The sequence below is a fragment of the Chinchilla lanigera genome, unplaced genomic scaffold (assembly GCF_000276665.1).
Source record: "Chinchilla lanigera isolate Chin_1 unplaced genomic scaffold, ChiLan1.0 scaffold00001, whole genome shotgun sequence".
NCBI classification, from domain to species: domain Eukaryota; kingdom Metazoa; phylum Chordata; class Mammalia; order Rodentia; family Chinchillidae; genus Chinchilla; species Chinchilla lanigera.
Genome location: NW_004955402.1, coordinates 9,917,098 through 9,937,659, shown reverse-complemented (window position 1 = coordinate 9,937,659; position 20,562 = coordinate 9,917,098). Strand labels below are relative to the sequence as shown.

The 20,562-nt window shown below is 42.2% G+C and overlaps 1 protein-coding gene across 1 annotated transcript in view; it reads right to left on the bottom strand.

Moving 5' to 3' along the window:
* Positions 1-20,562, bottom strand: part of Greb1l (growth regulation by estrogen in breast cancer-like) — a 339,057-nt gene that overhangs the window by 267,331 nt on the left and 51,164 nt on the right. Inside the window, exon 2 of the mRNA XM_013503842.1 lies at positions 17,749-17,829. The gene's annotated coding sequence lies outside the window, so the exon portion shown is untranslated. The remainder of the gene's footprint in view (positions 1-17,748; positions 17,830-20,562) is intronic.

Here is a 20,562-nt window from a genome sequence, read left to right as displayed (position 1 = left end):
CTACCACTTTGTTTGTAACTCTGTATTGTCTGTACTGTTCTTTTGCTATTTTGTAAAAGGTTGTCTGTCAATGTTTTCCTCCTTTTATTTTTAAAATAAAAAAAAAAATAAGAATCCACCCAGGAAACACTACGCAGTCCAAGGGAGACAAGACGGCGCTTAGATTACTGAAGTAGCCACCACAAAGGGGGCAGGTCGGCAGTTGAAAGCATTTTGGGATAGGAATTGCCAGCGCCTACTGACTGAATTTGGGCCAGCGAGGAAGGGCAGGCTTTAAGTGCCATTAAGAGAAACAGCAGAAATTTTGGCCTGGAAAAACTGATTGGCCATGTACCGAGAGCAGAAGACAGGGATATTGCGAGGATTCAGGGGTTTTTGTGGAGGGACAGGAGTCTGAAACTGCAATTCTTTGGAAGTAAAAAGAGAAAAGCTCAAATTTAGCTCTCTACGATAGTGGTGCAATTTTTTTTGAGACTAAGTTGCCTAGCCTGAGCTCAAACTTGTGATCCTCCTGCCTCAGCCTCCCGAAGTCCCGGGATTATAAGCATGCACTACCCCCCCTGGCTCATAATGGGTTTTTAAAGTGTATTGTGTTACATATTGTATTATGGTGTTTATTTAGGCCATGAACTATTTGAAAGGAGGGCCTTGTTCATTCTGATGTCACATATAATACACATACTAGTCCTTTAGGAAGTCTGCATAGGAGGGAGGGAGGAAGGGATGAGGGGAAAAAGGAGGAGGGAATAGAGGGAAGGGGAGGAGAGAAAAGAAACCAGGGAACCCAATCAAGTTACAGTGAGAGACGGACCGCTGAGGGTCAGGCTTAGTGCAAAGATATCCTGAATCTCTGGAGAAGACACAGAGCCCTCTGCTATTACTGGAAACCTAGTTAAGAGCCTAGTAAGGATAAGGAATGTGTGTTAAATCACAGGAATGTGTTTTTCTAACCTTAGATAAAAATAATCAGCAAAGATGCCTTGTGATTTTGATATCCTTTGTTTCTATGAAAAATAAAAATCCTTCTTTGAGTTGAAAAGCCAGGGGTGAAGCGGAGAAGGGGCTCGAGTCTCTGTTTACAGCATGCCAACCCATCCACATGCACCGCTCAGAAATGAGAATTTCTCAGCTGAGTGCTTAGTTTATAATGAGCTCCCGCAGAGCTTTCCATGGTCATAGATGATCTTCTCTCACTTTTAATTACAATGTTATAAATTCCAAGAGGATGCCGTGCTGGGGGGAGATGTAACCTTAAATGGCCGTGAAGGGCCCAGCTGCCTAAAACTTTTGTTTCACTTGAAAATTTAACACAGGACTCACTGTTGATATTAAAATCTTGTCTTTAAAGTAGCCATTAAGAATTTTAAGTCTTATTCTGTGAGACAGCACAGTAAATACTATCTAGTTTCAGAAGTGCTGTGTACGTGGGGTTACAAGATTATTATGTTATAGACTCATGACAGCTTCCAGGACAAAAAAAGGGTAACTTCTCTAAGCTTCAACTGACTCATTTATAAAAAGGGACTAAGAAATTGGGTGTAGCAGCTGAAGCTTGTAACCCTAGCACTTGGGAGGCTGAGGCAGGAGAATGGCTATGAATACAAGGCCAGGCCGCGCTACAAAGTGAGTTGAAGGCCAGCCTGAACTGCATAGTGAGATCCTGTCTCAAAAAGACAAGAGAATGGGGGGAGGGGGACTAATACTATTTACCACACCAGATTGTCCTAAGGAGTAAATCAATAATGAATGTAAATTCCCTCCAAAATAGCTCTTGGTACCTTTTATGCGGTAAGAAAGAGCAGAGTACTATGTAATGAACTCAGACCCTGGACACATACATTTGGATATGAAAGAAAGATTGTCAAAGGCCTGAAGCATAAAAAATATACGTGGAAGCAAAGAAAAGGCCTTGTTTGAGGACGTTAATGAGCACACGCTCCGGTGGGGATTCTGAAAGGCACTGGAGACTCTAGCAGGAGAGATGCGAAGGAGGTGGAAGGTGGAAATCTCCACCTGAAGACTGGGATCAGGGGTCGAAAGAAGCATGCCTACTTGGCAGTCTTCCTCAGGATGGAAGAAAATTCATATTTATCTAACCTTAGCATAATGCTTCTTTGGAAACAATGAAAGGCAGCATCAACACAGAGACAATCTTTAGAACTCTTAACTTCTGTACTTCAAAAATATTAAAGAACTAGAAAGTGAGTAGAACTCCCTTAATGGAAGCTATGTTTTAAGGTCTTACAAAAGAGCTTCCAGGTACTGACAGTGTATTACTCACAGGCACCTGTGTCTGCTCTTTCTCCAGCCCCACTAGAACCGGGAAGATCTCATCATAAACGCGCAAACCCACAAGGAGGGAGGGAAAGGGCGAAAGAGGCAGCAGAAGCAAGATTCTGAAGCTAGAAAACAGATGGGATGGATGAAGAGTCACTTCTCAGAAGACATACAAACTGCAAGTCGATGAAAAATGTTCAGCGTCACTGGCCATTGGAGAGATGCAAATAAAAACAACACTGAGATTCCATCTCAGCCTAGAAAGAATGGCTATCATCAAGAAATCAACCAATAACAAATGCTGGAGGGGCTGTGGGGAGAAAGGAACCTTGCTGCACTGCTGGTGGGAGTGTAGACTGGTGAAACCACTGTGGAAATTAGTGTGGAAATTCCTTACAAAACTAGGATTGGAAGTCCCACTTAACCCAGCTATTCCCCTTCTGGATACCTTCCCAGAAGAATTAAAAATGTCATACCACAGTGACATGTGCACTGAGGTTTATAGTGGCACAGTTTATTATAGCTAAATCTTGGAAACAGCCCAAATGCCCATCAACTGATGAATGGATAAAAAAGATGTATTTTTTAATATAATGGTATATTACTCAGCCATAAAGAAAGACAAAATTGGGACATTTATAGCTAAATGGATGGACCTTGAGACCATAATCATAAGTGAAATAAATCAGACACATATGTGTAAGCATTGCACTGTCTCTCTGGTGTGAGAAGCTGAAAATATAAACAAGAACAAAAATGTACAATAGATATTGTGAAATAGGAAAAAATTGTTCAAAAGGAAAAGGGAACTAGCGAGAGGGGATGGCGAAAGGAAGGAAGGGACAGAAAAAATGAGAAAAGAAGGATAAATGAAAGCAGAGCTTTGTGCATGGGGAGGGGAAGGGGGATTGGGAGGAGGGGAGGAGGAGGGAGAAAAAGAAGAATCAAGACATAGTTCACAGGTACAAATTCTCTATAATGAATGTGATCATTATGTATAATTAAATTGTACCAATAAATGTTTAAAAACTAAAAAAATAAAAGGAAAAGGAAATGGCTTAGCACACCTCATCGCTACCCTGCAAACAGAACCTTAAGTCAGCAGCAGCGAAGGCCGACTCCCATCCCAGTTTCACCGCAGGCTCCCCGCGGCCTCAGGCAGCGCCGCATGGCTCCTGCGGAAGTGGCGCGGTGGGGAGAAGCTAAAAACAGGACAACTGACTGACAGTGTATGAAGAGTTAAAGGGTGTCCTCCCTCCTCCGCAGCCGGCCCACTGTCGCTCATTCTTGAGACCGCGCAGAGCAGGGCGCTGGTTTGGAAGACACGAGGCGTGAACGAAGGTGGCGCACAGCACTGCAAACATTGCCCAAGGAAGCATGCGTCCGCATCCTGCGGTGCCGAAGCCTCGCTGGTCCCCAGGCTGCTTCCTTTAAGATCAGAAGTTTCCTCGGAGGAATTTGAGCAGGCCAATAAAACAGAGCTAAATATACTGACCATGGTTTCCCAGCAAGGCAGGCTGGCCGGGTCACGCTGTGGAGCAGGTCATCTGCAGTAAATGCTCCCGCCAGCACCATCACATGGAGCCTACAAGCAGCTTTTCAATGCCTACCCCTGAAAGGGTGAAAACAACTGAGGGCTATGAGACGTCTGAGGGAAAAGCAGACAGAACAGTCAAGGTGCAGTTAGAAAGTGTAGAATTCCTAGTGAGAGGACTTCGGAAATGCAGAAGCCGGGCCTGGCATACGGCCCAGTGGTGGAGCGCTCCCTAGCTCGCCTGAGGCCCTGGGGGGCGGGGAAGAGTGTGTGTGTGTGTGGGGGGGGGAATATAAGTTCCCTGGAGCTCATGAATCTCTAGTCTAAAGGAGACCCATACCCCGTACAATGGATAAAAACAGAGACACCAAGACACATGCAGTGGTTAACTTTATGTGTCAATTTGGTGGTCAAATATTCTGGGTGTTTCTGAGAGCGTGTTTTGAATGATGTCAGCATTTAAATGAGCCGAGCTGAGTAAAGCAGACTGCCTTCCCTAATTTGGATGAGCCTCAGTCAATCAGGGGAAAGTCAGACTACAGCCTCTCTCCCGGTCCTGTCTAGCAACCTGCCTTCAGACTTCCAACACTTGCTGGTCTGCAACCAACTAGACATCCACTTTCCTGGGTCTCTAACTCCAAGCCCACCCTGCAGCCAATCTCAATACACATATGAGCCAATTTCTTATTGAAAAAACAAAAAACAGGGGCTGGGGATTTAGGTCAGTGGCACAGTGCCTGCCTGGCAAGCGCAAGGTCGTGAGTTTGATTCCCGGTACCAGAAAAAAACCAAAAGAAAAAACAAAAAACAAAAAAACGTAAAACCTCTTTCTATGTATTATATTGGTTCTTTCTCTGGAGAAGCCTGTGTAATACAGCACATCATTGTAAAAATCAGAAAATTTGGGACAAAAAGACCTTATAAATTATGAGAAAAAAAGTCATTTATAAAGGATCAGGATTCAAATGGAATCCAAATTGCTGGTGTGTTTGAACATCTGTGAAGTCACTTAGAAATCTGGCAGAGAGTTTAAAGTTAAATTAATGAGCAATACTTTAAAACTTTAAAAGCTGAATAAATGAATGAGCAGTACTTTAAAACTTTAAAAATTAAATAAATGAACACAATTGGAACAACTATGAACTCTGGGTAGACAAAAAGTATAGGAAAGGAAAAGTAATCACAAGTTCCTACAACACTGAGGTATGTTACATGGTGGTAGTGGTACAAACATGGTCTTTCGGTTGAGCCAGCTGCGTCAGAACGATGTTGAGAAGCGTCTTAACTCGTGTGTATGAAGGGTGGGAAAGGAGTTAAATTCTAACGGCGCCTCGTAGGATAATACTGAACTACTAGGGTTTAAAAGTTAAGAAATATAAATGTGTTCTATTTAAAGGCTTGGAGACAAATTCCAAAACAATAACCCAACAGGAGAAACAGATTGGACTGCTCATGGGGAAATATGGCGAGGACAGAGAGTGCTTTTCTTGGGCAACAAACCTAGAATAATTATTTAACTCTAAACTATCGGTATGGGTAACTTCGATTTTTAAAAATGAAACCTAGAATAAATGTTAAACTCTAACCTATTTGTATGTATAGCTTTCATTTAAAAGATAAAAGCTTAATTAAAATGCAGGAACTTGAACAAAGAAAATCTCTAAGATAAGCTAAATATGTCATTTTAACTTAAAGGGGAAATTGGAATATTAAATCATGATAGTGGAAGAAATGGTTAGCCATGTAGGAAAAAAAAAAGTTTGATTCATTGCTCACATATTATGTCAGAGCAAATTCCTAATGGATTAAAAATTTAAATTATCAAAGCACTAGATAAAGCCATTTGAGATTTTAAAAAGTAATGTCAGAATGAAGAATGCTTCTTTAAGGATGATACAAAATCCTTGATAGAAAAAAGAAACCTAACAAATATGGTTACATAAAAATAAATTCTTATCATGACTGGAACAGTATAATCAAAGTTAAAATACTAACTATAATCTAGGAAAATGTACATATCACAAGAAAAGAGGGCCGGGATATAGCTCAGCGGCACAAGTGCCTGCCTGGCAAGTGCAAGGTCCCAAGTTCGATTCCCAGTACCAAAAAAAAAAAAACAAAACAAAACAAAACAAAAAAAACCCCACAAAAAAGAGATAATTTCTTTACTATATAGAGGGCTATTAAATAACATACAAAATTTCCAACAATGCAATCTAAAGTTAAATGAAAAGACATGGTCAGGAAGCTCACAGAAAGAAATACAAATAAATGTAATCATGTAAAAATATTCTCAATCTCATTTATAATAATTGAATTTAAAGCTCCAGGGAAATATGGTATTTTCCTAAGATATTCACTAGGACCTAATGTGGTAAATCTTGGTGTTAGCCGGGAATGAGTGAAAATGAGGAAACAGGTGTTTTCATACATTCTGGATAGGAGCATAAACTGGTAACTTTCCTCAGGAGGGCAATTTGACCCAGTGACTGCACTTCTAGACTTTATCTTATAGCTACATTCTGAGAACTACAAAGGAACAGTTGGCACATAATGACCTCATTCAAACCCCGGCACTGGAAGACTAGACCAACCCTAGCACGGCTTCTGTGAGCCTCAAGTGCGTCCCTGGGACAACTCGGCTTCCTTCTGAGCTGTCGTCTGAAAAAGCTCAGGCTCAGTTTGTTCTAGCTAACACCTGACTCCCTCTCTTTCTTAGAGAATTTGTGTGGTTTTTTTTAAAAATTGTACAATCATAAATCCTCCATTTGTCCTTTTGAAATACATGATCTCCTATGTGTGTCTCTCTGAAGGATGTGAAAGCCATTCCTTTGAAATGTAGCAATCTGGAAGCTTAGGCCAAGTCTCCCAGCCTCTGCGGGGGACAGCACCCTAACATCCTACCGTTCAGCTGGCCTCGTCACATTCACATTGACCAACCTTCCTATGCAATTTTTGTGACTTTTCTTGTCCCAGCCTTGCCCTGTTTGTTCCTCTTCCCTTCTGCCTTTTTCTTACTGAAAATGACTGGTTATGAAAATGTGAAACCTCAAAGCTTCTGAAGATTGGCTTGCTAGCCTGCTACTTCTTTCGAATGAGTGTCACCAGCCCCGTGCAACTTCACCAGGGATCCTGGAGAGCAACGAAACATATAAAGCCCAAACCCAAACCTGGCTATCATCATAGGCCCTGCATATTGTGGATCAGTAAGCAATGGCATCTAAGAAAGCTGCTGTTGAAGCCGCTGATGATGAATCAAAATCCTGAGTCAAGAATGGCTCACTTCCTTAGAATCGCAGTTGTGCTGATAGGGCTGGAGCTGTAGGAACCGAGAAGTTACCAGGGAAGGACCGGACGTGGTACTCCGTCCTCAAACACGGCCACAGACACTCACTCACCCTCCTCACTCTACCCGCGTAGCTCAGAGTCTAGGGGAGCGGGGCCTGTAAACCCTGCAGCCCACCCAGGAACTGCACTTGACAGCAGAGATAGGATGGGAGCGTTGCAGTGTAAGAAGGTGACGCACTTCTTGGTTCTCATGGGAGGATGTGATTGATCTCTGTGAGTAATTACGAGGACTGGTGGGGACCTGAAAGACTACAGACTGATAAGACGATAGTATATTACAGTACTATATAATGCTGTATTTTACCACATACTGTAATACTAATTGTACAACTTTTAATTACTTATGACATAAGCTAGTTATAAATAACATATACTACTTATGAACAAAACTATACTATATGAGCCAGGCATGGTGGCCCACGCTTATGATCCCAGCACTCAGTAGGCTGAGGCAGGAGGACTGCTGAGAGTTCGAAGCCAGCCTCGAGCCTCTACATAGTAAGTTTAAGGCCAGCCTGAACTGTAAAGCAAGACCGTGTTTCAAAAAAAAGAACCAAAAAAATTATAGTAAATGCTGCACAACAAATAACACATTTATACCCACACTATATACTAGGTAATGCTATATTATATAACACAAATCTCTTTGTATGTACAGCCTCAAGAAAACATTAGAAAACTATGGGCTGGGGATGTAGCTCAGTGGAAGAGTGCTTGTCAGCCCATGTGTGAGGGCTTGCATTCAATCTCTAGCACCACCATCACACATACAAAAATGATGTGTGTGTGTGTGTGTGTGTGTGTGATATATGAAAACTAAGTCTACCTCTATGAAAAATGACTTATACTACACGAATTTCTACAGGGCTTGGCTCTTGACTAATACGCAACAGATAATCGGAAAAATACAAAGCTTAGAGACAGAGGAAGTACTAGGCACAGGCATAGTGTGCACAGTAAGAGTGCCAGTCGGCTACCCGAACGACGAGGAAATTATGTTGACAGTGAATGTGCAATTAGCAAAGAGCTGTCAGAGCCAGGGCAGGAGATCCCGCGTGGGTCGCGGTCGCACACAAGTGCCACTTCACTACAGCACGCGGGGCTACGGCCCCCTCTCCCCCTCTGACCTTCCTCAAGGGATAACCACTGCGCGCCCTTAACCGTGGTCTCAGTTACCAGGAGTCAGCTGTAGCCTGAAAATGTTACTGTAGTGCAAAGAAGAGGTAAGACACTGCAGGAGGACTACACTTACGTCAGTTTATTACAGCAATTGCTCTGTTTACCATTTTGTTATTAATCTCCTACGACACTTGATTTAAAAATTAAACTTTACCATAGGTATGCATGTACAGGGAAAAAACAGTAGATACAGAGTTCGATGCTACCCGTGGGTTCGAGCGTCTGCTGAGAGGCCTTGGAATACCCCCTTGTGGGTAAGGGGGGACCACTAGACTTACTAAACGTGTCTTTGTGCTACATGCCTTGCCAGGAGCTCTTCATGAACATAAAGTGCTTAGAGGAATAAGTTTCAATTACATATAGAATAATTGTATTCAAAATAATTCTCTTCTAACAATTTCAGATGAAAGAGTTACTGCCTTACATCCTATGAGGACGGGATTCCTGCTGGGATAACAATGGACCACCACACGATCCAGCAATCCCACTGCTAGGTAGATATCCAGGAGAAATGAAATCAGAAATGACACTGCCAGTGTCAAAAAGGCAGGTGCACTCCCAGGTTGATTGCAGCACTATTTGTGATAGCCAAGATATAGACTCAACTGGTGTCCAACAGCCAGTGAATGGGTAGAGAAAATGTATTACATATACACGGTAGGCTCCTTTTCAGCCAAAAAAGAACACACCCTGTCATTGGCATCAATAGGGATGGAACTGGAGATCATCCTGTTAGGAGAAATAAGCCAGACACAAAGACATGTACCACATGACCCTACTCAGACATGAACTATAAACATGCTGATCTCGTAGAAGTTGAGAGTGAAATGGTAGCTACGAGAGGCTGGGGCAAGTAGGAAGGAGGGAGATGGGGAAAGTCTAATCGGTGGCTACTATTACAGCTCGAGAGCAGCAAGAGCATCTGATGAGCAATTGCACAGCAGGGTGACATAGAAAACAATAAGGTACTGTGTATTTCAGAAAACTAAAAGAGCTGGGTGTGGAGGCGCATGCCTGTAAGACCAGCACTAAAAAAACTAAAGCAGAAGGATCGCTGTGAGTTCAAGGCCAGCCTTGGACACACAGCAAGTTCAAGGCCAGCCACGACTACATAGCTAGACCCTGACTCAAAAAAAGAAAGAAAAACTAAAAGAAAGGATTTTGCATGTTTCTACCATAAAGTAATAATAAATGTTTGAGGAGATAGGTACTTCAATGTGATTGTATGCATTATAATAACATTACATAAAGTACGTGTATTTGAACATCATGTGATATTCCATTAATATGTACAACTTCTATGTTTTTTATGCATAAGTTTAAAAGATTAATTAAAATAAGAATACCTACCTGGAACTAGATTTAATAATTTCTATTTTCTGCTTTTAAAAACACATTATAATGACTCTTATAAATGGCATTTATATGTCTAAAACAGCTTCTGTTCAATAAAGACCAATACGTACGGCCAGGGATATAGCTCAGCAGCACAAGTGCCTGCCTGGCAAGCACAAGGTCCTGAGTTCGATTCCTGGTACCAAAAAAAAAAGATCAATACCCAAATGCCCAGTTACTTCTCCACCCACTTTGATGGAATTTAGCTCTCTCCCCTACTGCTAGAGTTACTGAATCAAATCTGTTTCCACTGCTTTAATGCCTGGCTTTCATTACCTTTCAACAATTCCCACATGTTGAAAATGACACGCATTCATTATAGCATTGCTTGTGAGAGATTGGTAGCAACCTTTGATTGGGAAACCGCTCGCATGATGAGTAGTAAGTCTATACAAACAGTACCATTCAGCCATAAAAAATAAAGTTCTTTATGAAATGATTGAAAGGCTGTCAAGGTATGTAGTTAAGCGAGAACAAAAAATGCAGAAAAGTATATGTAGTCACTACTGTTTGTGTAACCAAGGCAAAAGAAAATATACAAATACAGCTTGTGCACCACACGAATAAAAGGACACTGAGATAGCTGTCTCTCATAACAAGATGGCATTTCCTTTGGGCACTGAGAGGCAAGCAAGCAAAAACCTGAAATCCAGGGGTGGGCAGAGGCATCTCATGTCTTATGGGGAGGCCACTTGGTGGGCAGCTGATCCAGAACTTCCAAGAGATGTGAGGGTCAGTATGCGGGCCGTGGCGAAGGGCAGCACAAACAGCAGGCGTGCAGAGATTGGAAGGTAACTTCCGCAGCAGGCAGTGATCAGAGGGCTGTGGCTAGTGGCCCTGAAACAGACGGACCGCAGGGAAGCAGGCAGCAGGTTTGATTAGGCAAGACATTACTTGTGCCAAAGTTAGAAAGAGGCACAAGAGGGGAGGTCACTCCGCAAGTGGGAGCCCTGCCGAACCTCGGCTCTATTTAGCCCAGCTGATCTTATTATACTTAACAGCAGATTAACAGAAGGGTGCTCTGGCAGTCATGAGAATGCACTGTTTGGGCTTCCCAGTGCGAGGAGGACGGTTGACGAGAAGCTGCTCCCCAGTCCACCTCCGTGTTTACACCAACACCTCCTTCGGGTTTGCTCTGCTAAGCGCTGAGTGTGGTCAGGAGATTGGTTTAGGTTTATTCCTGCAGGGTGCAGGGTGGGTGGCTTGGACCTGCAATCTCCCCGTCCACCTGGCCAAAACTTTCCGAGAACTGAGCTGCTTCCCGCTCTCCCAGCCTCCTTCCTTCTCCCTCTTTTTGGACATGTGTCAGGCCAGCAGCACAATCTGAGGCACAGCCTGCCTCCACCTGCCTCATGCTCTTGTCCTTCACAGGCATTTCTCCCGATCAGTCTTTTCGGTCTCTAACATTACCGGCCTGGTAACACCAGAATCCATCAGTCATGTCCAGTTGTGAAAGAGTTCAGATTCTTTTCCACAGGACTCTTAAAGCCCATTCAAATGTGAAGATATTAACAGTCCCCAAACATTTCACTTAAAGCAAACGTTAGGTCCTTAAAAAGGGTTCCTAATCTCTCAGGATAGCCTGGCGCAATTTCAACTCCTTTCAGCCAAAGCAACTTCATCGTACAATATGGCTTCGTGTTACATGGAGTCCCGATTTTATACTCTTGGTTTCCTTAATTGTACCGCCATTTTATTTTTACTTTTCCATAATACTATGTTCTGACTTTTTATTAACAAGGACTTTACTATTTGTACAGAATAAAAAGAGCATTCTTTAAAGGGACTTATCAAATTAAAACTGAAAGCACAAAAGCAATAAAATTATTAAACTTTCTAAAACAGCTGGTCACCACACTCTAGAGATCATGGGTCCAGAGAGCGTCTCAAAACACACAGACCTCTGCCATTCATTATACTAAAGAGGACATACCTGCCATATGGTGCAGAGGGTGGTGACATTTGTTTATAAAACCCTGATACTGCTCTTTGCACAAGTATTAAACAATCAAAATGAGATGCTGCCACTGTCAAAGATAACCAAGAGAGGCAATTAAAAGCAGCTAGGACCTCAAGAAGAATTGTGATATTTACTTTCATTTTACATTTAAGCTTCTCTGCAAGTCCTTTTCCCACTGGGAGGCCATGCTACCACTAGATGGCAGCACCGCGGTACGCTGATAATCTTCGAGAACCAGAACACCGACGGGAAGACTCCGGGTCAGCGCGGCTCAAACTTAGAACTGAGACTCGTATTGTCTTCGTGCATCCATCCGTTCATCCACCCATCCGTCAGAACAACATTCAGCGCCTTTGAAAAGACCTCTTTATACTGAGCCGGTTGAGCCTACAGCAGTATTACTAGAACCACAGCAAAAGGTAACTAAAGGAGGTCAGACGGAAGAGAAACGGATTGAAGTACGGACTTCTACATCAAGCTCAAATGTAGGTGCTGGAGTGCTTTTAAGCAGAAGACATCGAGCATTAGGTTTGTTTCAGAATCAGAGAGGTGGTGAGCGGCGAGCAGACGACCCAGTGAGGGAGCTTTAGGAGCTATTTCTTGGCGCAAGATCATAAGCCCCAAATAACAGAAGGTCAAAGCTTTGGAACTTGAGCTGGATGCGGCGGCGCACGCCTGTAATCCCAGCTCCCAGCACTCGCGAGACTGAGGCGGGAGGATCAGTGCAAGTTCGAGGCCAGCCTCCGCTACAAAGCGAGCTCAAGGCCGGGCTGAACTCCTGAAGGAAACCCTGTCTCAAAAGATTAAAAAAAAATTTTTTTAAAGGGTTTTAGAAGTTGAACTCAGAGATAGCCATCAGTCAGGAAAAGGTGGTGCAGGTAAATTTTGGCTGATAGCTTCCTTGTGGTTCCAGGCAATTTTATAAAGTTCTCAATCACAAAGGCACTGACAGGTGATTCATTCCCGTTTGCCAATTTTTAGCTGCTGTTATTCTCTTTGTACACTACCAAACACAGAGCATTTGGTTCCTTTGCTTCCATGTTTGCTGCTTATAGAAACCCTGCCTGCACTGTTTTTTCTACCCTAAATCGCACCTAGATCTAGTAGGAATTTTTCTCTAGTAAGACACCATTGTAAGACCATCCTAAAACTACTGAGGAAGTGGGTTATCTCCCCGTCTGACTTCGTTAGTTCAGACTGCCTTCTTTTTGTTGTTGTTTTTGTCTTTTTGAGACAGGGTCTCGCTATGCAGTTCAGGCTGGCCTTGAGCTCACTTTGTAGCCCAGGCTGGTCTTGAACCCTCAACAATTCTCCTGTTTCATCCTCCCGAGTGCTGGTTTTACAGCTGTGCGCCACCACGCCCGCCCGGCTCAAACCCCCTTCTTCAAGCACATCATAAAAAGGTAAATTTTGGCATCCTCTAGTGGTCAAAAGAGTCATTTTAATTCTCTCCATACAGAGAAAGAGCGTAATGTACATGCTAGTTTTGCTAAGATAATTTAAGCCTTTTAAAATCTGACCCTCATTCAGAAATACATTCTGCCTCGCAAGTGTATCCATTTGCGAGGCCCATTTGCTCTCAGATCCATCCCTTGTTCTGCGACTACAACCCAGGGGAGCCGATCCCAACGGGCTGGGATTTGTTTTTCCACTCCCGGGACTGAACCCAGGAGCTTGTGCGCGCTGGGCAAGCTACATCTCCAGCCTTTCAACAGGCTGCAGGTTGAGGCGCCTGTGGAGGACCACCTGGACGACTGTCCTTCAGGGAGGAGCAGTGCCTCCATTTTGGCCAAGCCTGACCCTATTGACATGTACAGAGCTGTAAGCAATGCATATGGGTCTAGCCAAGGTGCTGATGGTAGTCTTTGGAGATGGCAGACCTGGATCCCCCGTTGTTCCCACGAGTGAGCTGGGATGAAGCAGGATATGTGAGCCGGTGCTCCACACCACTGGCTGATCGAGCCTCGGGATAGAGAGTCTGACTTCTTGGGGCTTCAAACATCACACATCAGAGCTGAAGCACAGACCGGAGACATTAGACACTGCCTCAATTGTGTCATGCAGATTACTCTTTCTGCATATCCTTGTCTCTGCGTATTGAAGAGGTGAGTTCAGGCCTCCTACCTAGCCCAGCTCATGGCACTCACCTGCTTCCCGTGATTCTCACCGTCACTCATCCTCAAGCCACTCCCTTCTTCATGAACGAATAAAACCCAGGTTCGGCCTTGGGTGGAGGCCTTTGTTCCGGATGGCAATCATCATGGCTGGACTTAGGACCCCTGGGCTCCCCATAACTACGAACACGCCTCAGTGCCTCTGTTCTCGCCATGGGTTGCGCTGGAAGTGGTAGATTGGAATCAACTCTCTAGAACCCCAGTAACTTTTCCATGGGATTGCAAACATGACTTCCTGCGCCGTGACGAGGACCAGGAAGGGCTCATTATCGCTCTCTGTGCTTGTTGAACCGACACCCGGCTGATCCTGCCACAGTACTGCGGGTGGGGAGAGCAGAAACGCTTAGGTGAGTCTCCCCACCTTTCTTTGCTTGTTGTGTGTCTCTGACGGTGACTGAGCCTGCTCTCTGCTCACCAGCCGAAGCTGTCCCCCTGTAGCTTAGGTTTCTTGGACAGTCCCAGCTCTGGAACTCGGCAACTCTGTCCCACACTTCGCCCCTCGGTGGGAAGGCATCAGTGGTTTCTCTCACTGTTCATCTCCAGTTGCTTTGCTTTCTCTCTCCAGCACCTCAGCTCTCATCAGTTACGTGAGCAGTTTCCTGTATTAAATTCTATCTTAGTCCCATTTGACCCAACGATTCCTCTGCTGGGTCTCTTCCCAGAAGAATTAAAAGCATTGTACTATAGAGATACATGTGCATCCATGTTTATAGCAGCACAACTTGTCATAGCTAAATCTTGGAAACAACCCAAAATGCCCATCAACTGAGGAATGGATAAAGAAGATGTGCTCTTTTTATACAATGGAGTACTACGGAGTCATAAAGAAGGATAAACTGGACACTTTTATAGGTAAATGGATGCGAATAGAGACCATACTCATAAGTGAAAAAAAATCAGACTCACATGTATAAACATATTGTGTCCCTGGTGTGAGAAGCTAAAAGAGTAAATAGGATCCAAAATGTACAGTATATATTGTGAAATGGGAAGAAACTGCTTAAAAAGAAAGAGAAACTGGGATGTGGGAAAGAAGAACCAGGGAAAAGCCTACACACACACACACACACACACACACACACACACACACACACACACGAGATCGTTAAGATAGTTATACTACTTATTTCTCTCAATTCACTCAAAAGAAATGTTTGTGCTAATATTGTTTGGATAATTAAAAGCCGATATCTTGTACTCTGAGTAATTAATTTAAAGATAACGGTGTGCAGTGTATTAGCCATTGTTTATCTCCTATTAACTTGCTTTGAAATTTTGTTTTATTTTTTCTCTTTAAAATAAAATTTTTAAAAAATGATAAATTCTGTCTCTTAAAAAACACGCTGACAATGGTTGCTGTTTTCCTGCCACAAGAATATAGTTCACACAAGCATACAATGTGAAACTGCAGCAAACCCTTCGCTAATACTCATCACCTTATGGGCAACGATTCTGATGTCTCCTGTTGAGTTCTACTATGTGTTTAAAATGCCAGACACAGCACACGAAAGAGAGTTCACAACTCATTGATGGGTTACATCTCATGACTAAAAATTTGGGAAACACTGCCTTAGTGGCTATATTCAATTATTTTCTGAAATTCAGGATTACTGATTTATCAGTTATGAAAGTATGGTGTAAGCTTCATTTGTTATATATATGGATGTTTAATTATTTGGGGTTCATTTACTGAAAAGACTGTCCTTTTTCAACTGAATTGTGTTGCTCCTTTGTCAAGGATCAGTTGACCAGTTGACCATCGGTAGTATAAGAAATTCTTTTGTGCTACTTCACAGTAGGGTGACTTTGGATAGCAAATTTATTTTTAACTGATACATAAAACATAAAAGTCATACATATTCATGAGATACCATGTTATATTTGGACAAATGTCTACATGGTGTAATATAAAAAATCAGCTAGGTAGCAGGAATAAATTCTTGTGTGGACAATGTGGTGAATATAGATAACAATAAAGTAATGTGTTTTTGTTGTTGTTGTTGTTGTTGTTTCGTATTTTTGAGGCAGGGTCTTGCTGTGCAGTTCAGGCTGGCCTTGAGCTCACTTTGTAGCTCAGGTTGGTCTTGAACTTGTAATGATCCTCCTGCCTCAGCCTCCCAAGTGCTGGGATTACAGGCGTGGGCCACCACGCCTGGCACAATAAAGTAATGTTGATTCCAGAAAAGCTAGAAGACATTATTTTGAGTGTTTTCACCACAAAGAATTGTGTGTTTGAGGAGACAGATAACTTTAACCTGGTTTAAACATTATTCAGCATATACAGGTATCAAAAAATCACATGGCACATAAATAACATGTATAATTTTTATGTTTTTATACATTGGTAAAAAAATTAATTTGATTTTTGTTGTGTGTGTGTTATTGGGAATTGAACCTAGGGTCTTTTGCCAAGCATGCTCTGTGCCACTGACTACATCCTCATTTCTCTAGAATAACCTTAAATTAAAGAATAAACTTTAGAAGAATTTCAAGTACTCATCTTCTTGTGAGTTTATGTCTAGATACTTTATTTTGCTTCACTCATCTTATTATCTATTTTTCCTCAATTCTATACGTTCTTGGTTTCTGGAGCTTTAAATTAAGGATTGAAAGCAAATTTGTGAATGTTCCAAATTTTTAAAAGTTGTTTTGACTGTATAAGTTATAGTCACTTTTGGAACCAGCTTTCTAGTATTATGTCAGAGTCAGTTTTAGAACCAGCCTTGTAATATCTACAGAAAAGGCTAGAACTTTGATTGGGATTATGTTGATTGAGATTGCTTGGAGATTAGGAGAGAAGTGACAGCAGTACGGGGCTTTCTAACCCATGAACATTTTAAGTCATTGAAAGGAATCATTAGCCCCAAAATGATGAACTTCTGGTATCTGTTTTGTAACCTAATCATCCGAAACTACATAAAAACTTTGAGGACAGATGATTAAAAGCATGGAGGTGGAGAGTTCATTACAGAATGGCCTCTGCTATTTTTATGTTCAAAAAGCAGGAGAGTATACAGGCATTAAAAAAGAATCATGCCATTTGCAGGAAGATAGATGGACCTGGAGATCATTATGTTAAACCAAATAAGCCAGTCTCAGAAAAACAAGTACCACATGTTATCTCTCAAACGTGGAATCTAAGAGCAAAACCCAAACAAAACAACACACGAAAAACCCTGAAAGTCGAAAGGGGCTATTAGGGGAGGGGAAGATAATGGTGGAGGGGAGGGTAACTTTCTGTGGTACCACAGATTAAATTCCGGGCCTTCACAGAGCGAATTACACCCCAGCCCTTTTTTATATTTATTTTGAGACAGCGTCTTGCTAAGTCATCAAGTTGCCCAGCCTTGGCTTGAATTTGCAATCCTCCTGCCTCTGCCTCCCAGAGTGATGGAATTATAGGCATGCACTAGCAAGGCTGCAATTCCTGTTACCGCATGATCTTGAGCCAATTACTTAACGTCCTTTAACTTATTTCTTTATCTCTACAATGAGATGACAAGGGGTGTAGCTCGGTGGTAAAGTGTGTGCCTGGCATGTGCAGGACCCTAGGTTTGATCCTTAGCACAGAAAAAAATTTAGAAGAAAGTTACATGACTCTTCACATGTAACTGGATATACATTGTTATTTCCAATAAGTCTGCTTAGGGTCAACTGTCTCTTGCAACGCTCTCAAAATTACCATGTTATTTTATCTTATACGGAAAATACATTTGAACATTCAGATTGGAATCTATGAACCCTGAGATGTGATGAGCATGGGAATTATTTCTGTGAAAGCATTTGTAGTATTTGTTACTGCTTCTATAATAAAGGCTGATTAGATTGAGTTTAAAAACACTATTCCACCTGACCCCTGGATGTCAGTGCTTAATACTCACCAGGCATGCACATTCTCACAACCATTGTGTTAGTATAATAGACTAGTGAATTCTATTTGAGGCCAGGGATTCAATGGTCTCCTACAAACAAAGACAGATTGTTTCAAATTAGTGTCTGCGAAGGAGAAATGTTCAATTGTTAAATTAATTATGTGTGTTTTAATCAACTTGAGCATGTTGCTAAACAAGTCATCTCTCTGCACGTTTCTTTATACATTAGACAAACTGAATTTCTTGTATATATCTATATTTTTGAATTGCACTTGCAGCAAATGTTAGTTTTTAAAAACACATTTTGGAAAAAAAAATAAAAACACATTTTGGAGCTTTCAGAAAGCCATTGAAATGTTAGTGGTCTAAAAACCAAAAAGGTGTAACAGTCATTGCTTAATTGTTTTCTGGCCACTTCTTCAGCCGACACACTTGTAAAAGAACCTGAAAAGAAGTATACATAATACATACCCACCCACTGTATGATAGAATGTCTATTATGTACCTGGGGCTGTGTTGCATAAGAAATACAAAACTGAATAAGATGGAGGAGTTCATAGTATATTGAAGAGACAAAGATACCAAAATGTAATTTATATATGATGAATTAGGCACTATAATCAAGAAACTAAATTGTCAAGAAAATTTTGGAATGAATTTATAATCAGCATATACCCTAGCTATTTAAGAATAAGATCCAATATAGTTAAGTGAAATAAATCAGGTATATAAGCTTAAATATCACATGGTTTCTCATATAAAATATAAGTAAAAATAGAGCAAAATAAAAGATTATAAGAAGTAGGGAGATAGACTCTTCTCAAAGGAGGGAAGGGGATAAAGAGATGGAGGGGGAGGGAGGGGCGAGATAAGGGATGAAGCGAAGAAATTCAGATGTGTTCTGGACACGTACCAACTCCACACAAGGAGTATAAATGTTACGTGCTGCAAACATGTGAAGGAAAGAAAGGAAAGGGATCAAGAGATGGGTAGAGGAGAAAGGGAGGAGAGGGAAGGGGAAGAGAAAAGGAATTAAGGTGTGCTACGTACATGTACCAACTTCCCCCAGGGAATTTGAACATTATGCACTACACACACATATTCATTAAACTAAAATAAAAGAAAAAAGAGTAAGATATAAAACTTTAAGAGCTTAGGGCTGGGGCTGTAGTCAGTGGTAGGATACTTGTGTAGCTTGTGTTAATGCCTTGAGTTTGGTCCTTGTCACACACACAAAAAGAGATTTTAAGAACTTTAACAGTGGAGACAGACAAATGTAGAGGAAATTACCAAAAAGTATCCGAACTAAGCACGGGGGTGATGCAGGAAAGGCTTCCCGTGGATGAAAAGCAGCTGGGGGGGGGCAGCGGCAGGGGAGACAGGGTCTCACTGTGTAATCCAGGCCCGCCTTGAATTCACCCTGCAGCCCAGGCTGGCCTCAGACTTCCACCTTCATCCTCCAGCCTGCCAGGCGCTGGAATTACGGGTGCGCACCCCCACGCCCAGCTCAGAAAAGCAGTTCGCAAAGGTATAAAGATGAGGAGAACTGCAAATCATTTAGGGTGTCTGGGTTCCAGAGTGCACGCTGGAGAGCAGCACGAGAGGTGGCTGGGGTGAGGAGAGAACAGGTAATGAAGGGCTTCCTGCGCACGCCTAAGGGGCTGGACTTTATCCAAATGACTGAAGGGTTTTCAGCAGAGAATTATGTTTTTATAAATAATTTACATATGAGTATGTATATTTTATAACTTTATTGAAATCCAATTCATGTACCATGCAATTGCTCTGTATTCACTGAGATATTCTACCGTCACCACAATCAATTTTAGAACATTCCCTCGGTCCCGAAACAAACTGGACCCGTTAATGGTCACGCCCCAGCCCATGTTCAGCCACAGGCAACCACGAGTTTCTGTGGCTCTTTGGAGATGCTTATTCCGGATATGTCGTGTAAATGGCATTGTATGCTCTGGGCTTTTATGACTGGATTCGTTCACTTAATATGATATTTTCCAAGTTTATCCCTTTGTGGCACGTGTCCGTGTTTGTGTTAGACAGCTTTGCACTGCTGTGACAAAATACATGAAGTAAACAACTTAAAAGAAAGTTGTTTCCCTAAAAATGTATCTTGGTTCATATTTTCAGCAGTTTCAGTCCATGGTCTGCCAGCTCCATTGCCGTGGGCCTGCAGTGAAGGGAATAGCACGGTGGCAGGAGTATGTGCTGAGAAGGCTCGCGGTGTCCAGAGGCGGGGAGGGAGTGGCTCCACCATCTCTCAGTAGTCGAGTCAGTCACGAGCCCATTGTTAGGTTGAGCCATCCATGAGATCAAAGCCCCTAGGCTGACTTACACACTTCCCTAAGCCTCTCCTCCAGACACTGCTGAACTGAGGACCAACTCTTCTCGGAGATATTCAAGATCCAAGCCATGACATTACTGAATAATATTCCATTTATTTTAGTTTTATATTGTTGCTGTAACAACACAAACAAAAAAAGTTATTATCATACAGTTCTATAGGTCAGCAATCTGCTATTGGTCTTAGTAGGCTAAAATCAAGGGATGCATTCCTTCTGGAATCTGAAGAGTGTAGCTCATTTCCTTTACTTTCTCATTTTCTAAGTGTTGCCTGAATTCCTTGGCTAGTGGCTCCCTTCCTTTCAAAGCCAACAACAGGCTGAATGCTTCTCATATTGCATCACTTTGATTTTATCATCTTCTTCCAAAAGCCTTTGTGATGACATTGGTGCCGCATGGATAATCCAGAGTAATCTTCCTATTTTAGAGTAAACTCAGGCTGGGGATTTAGCTCACTGAAATACA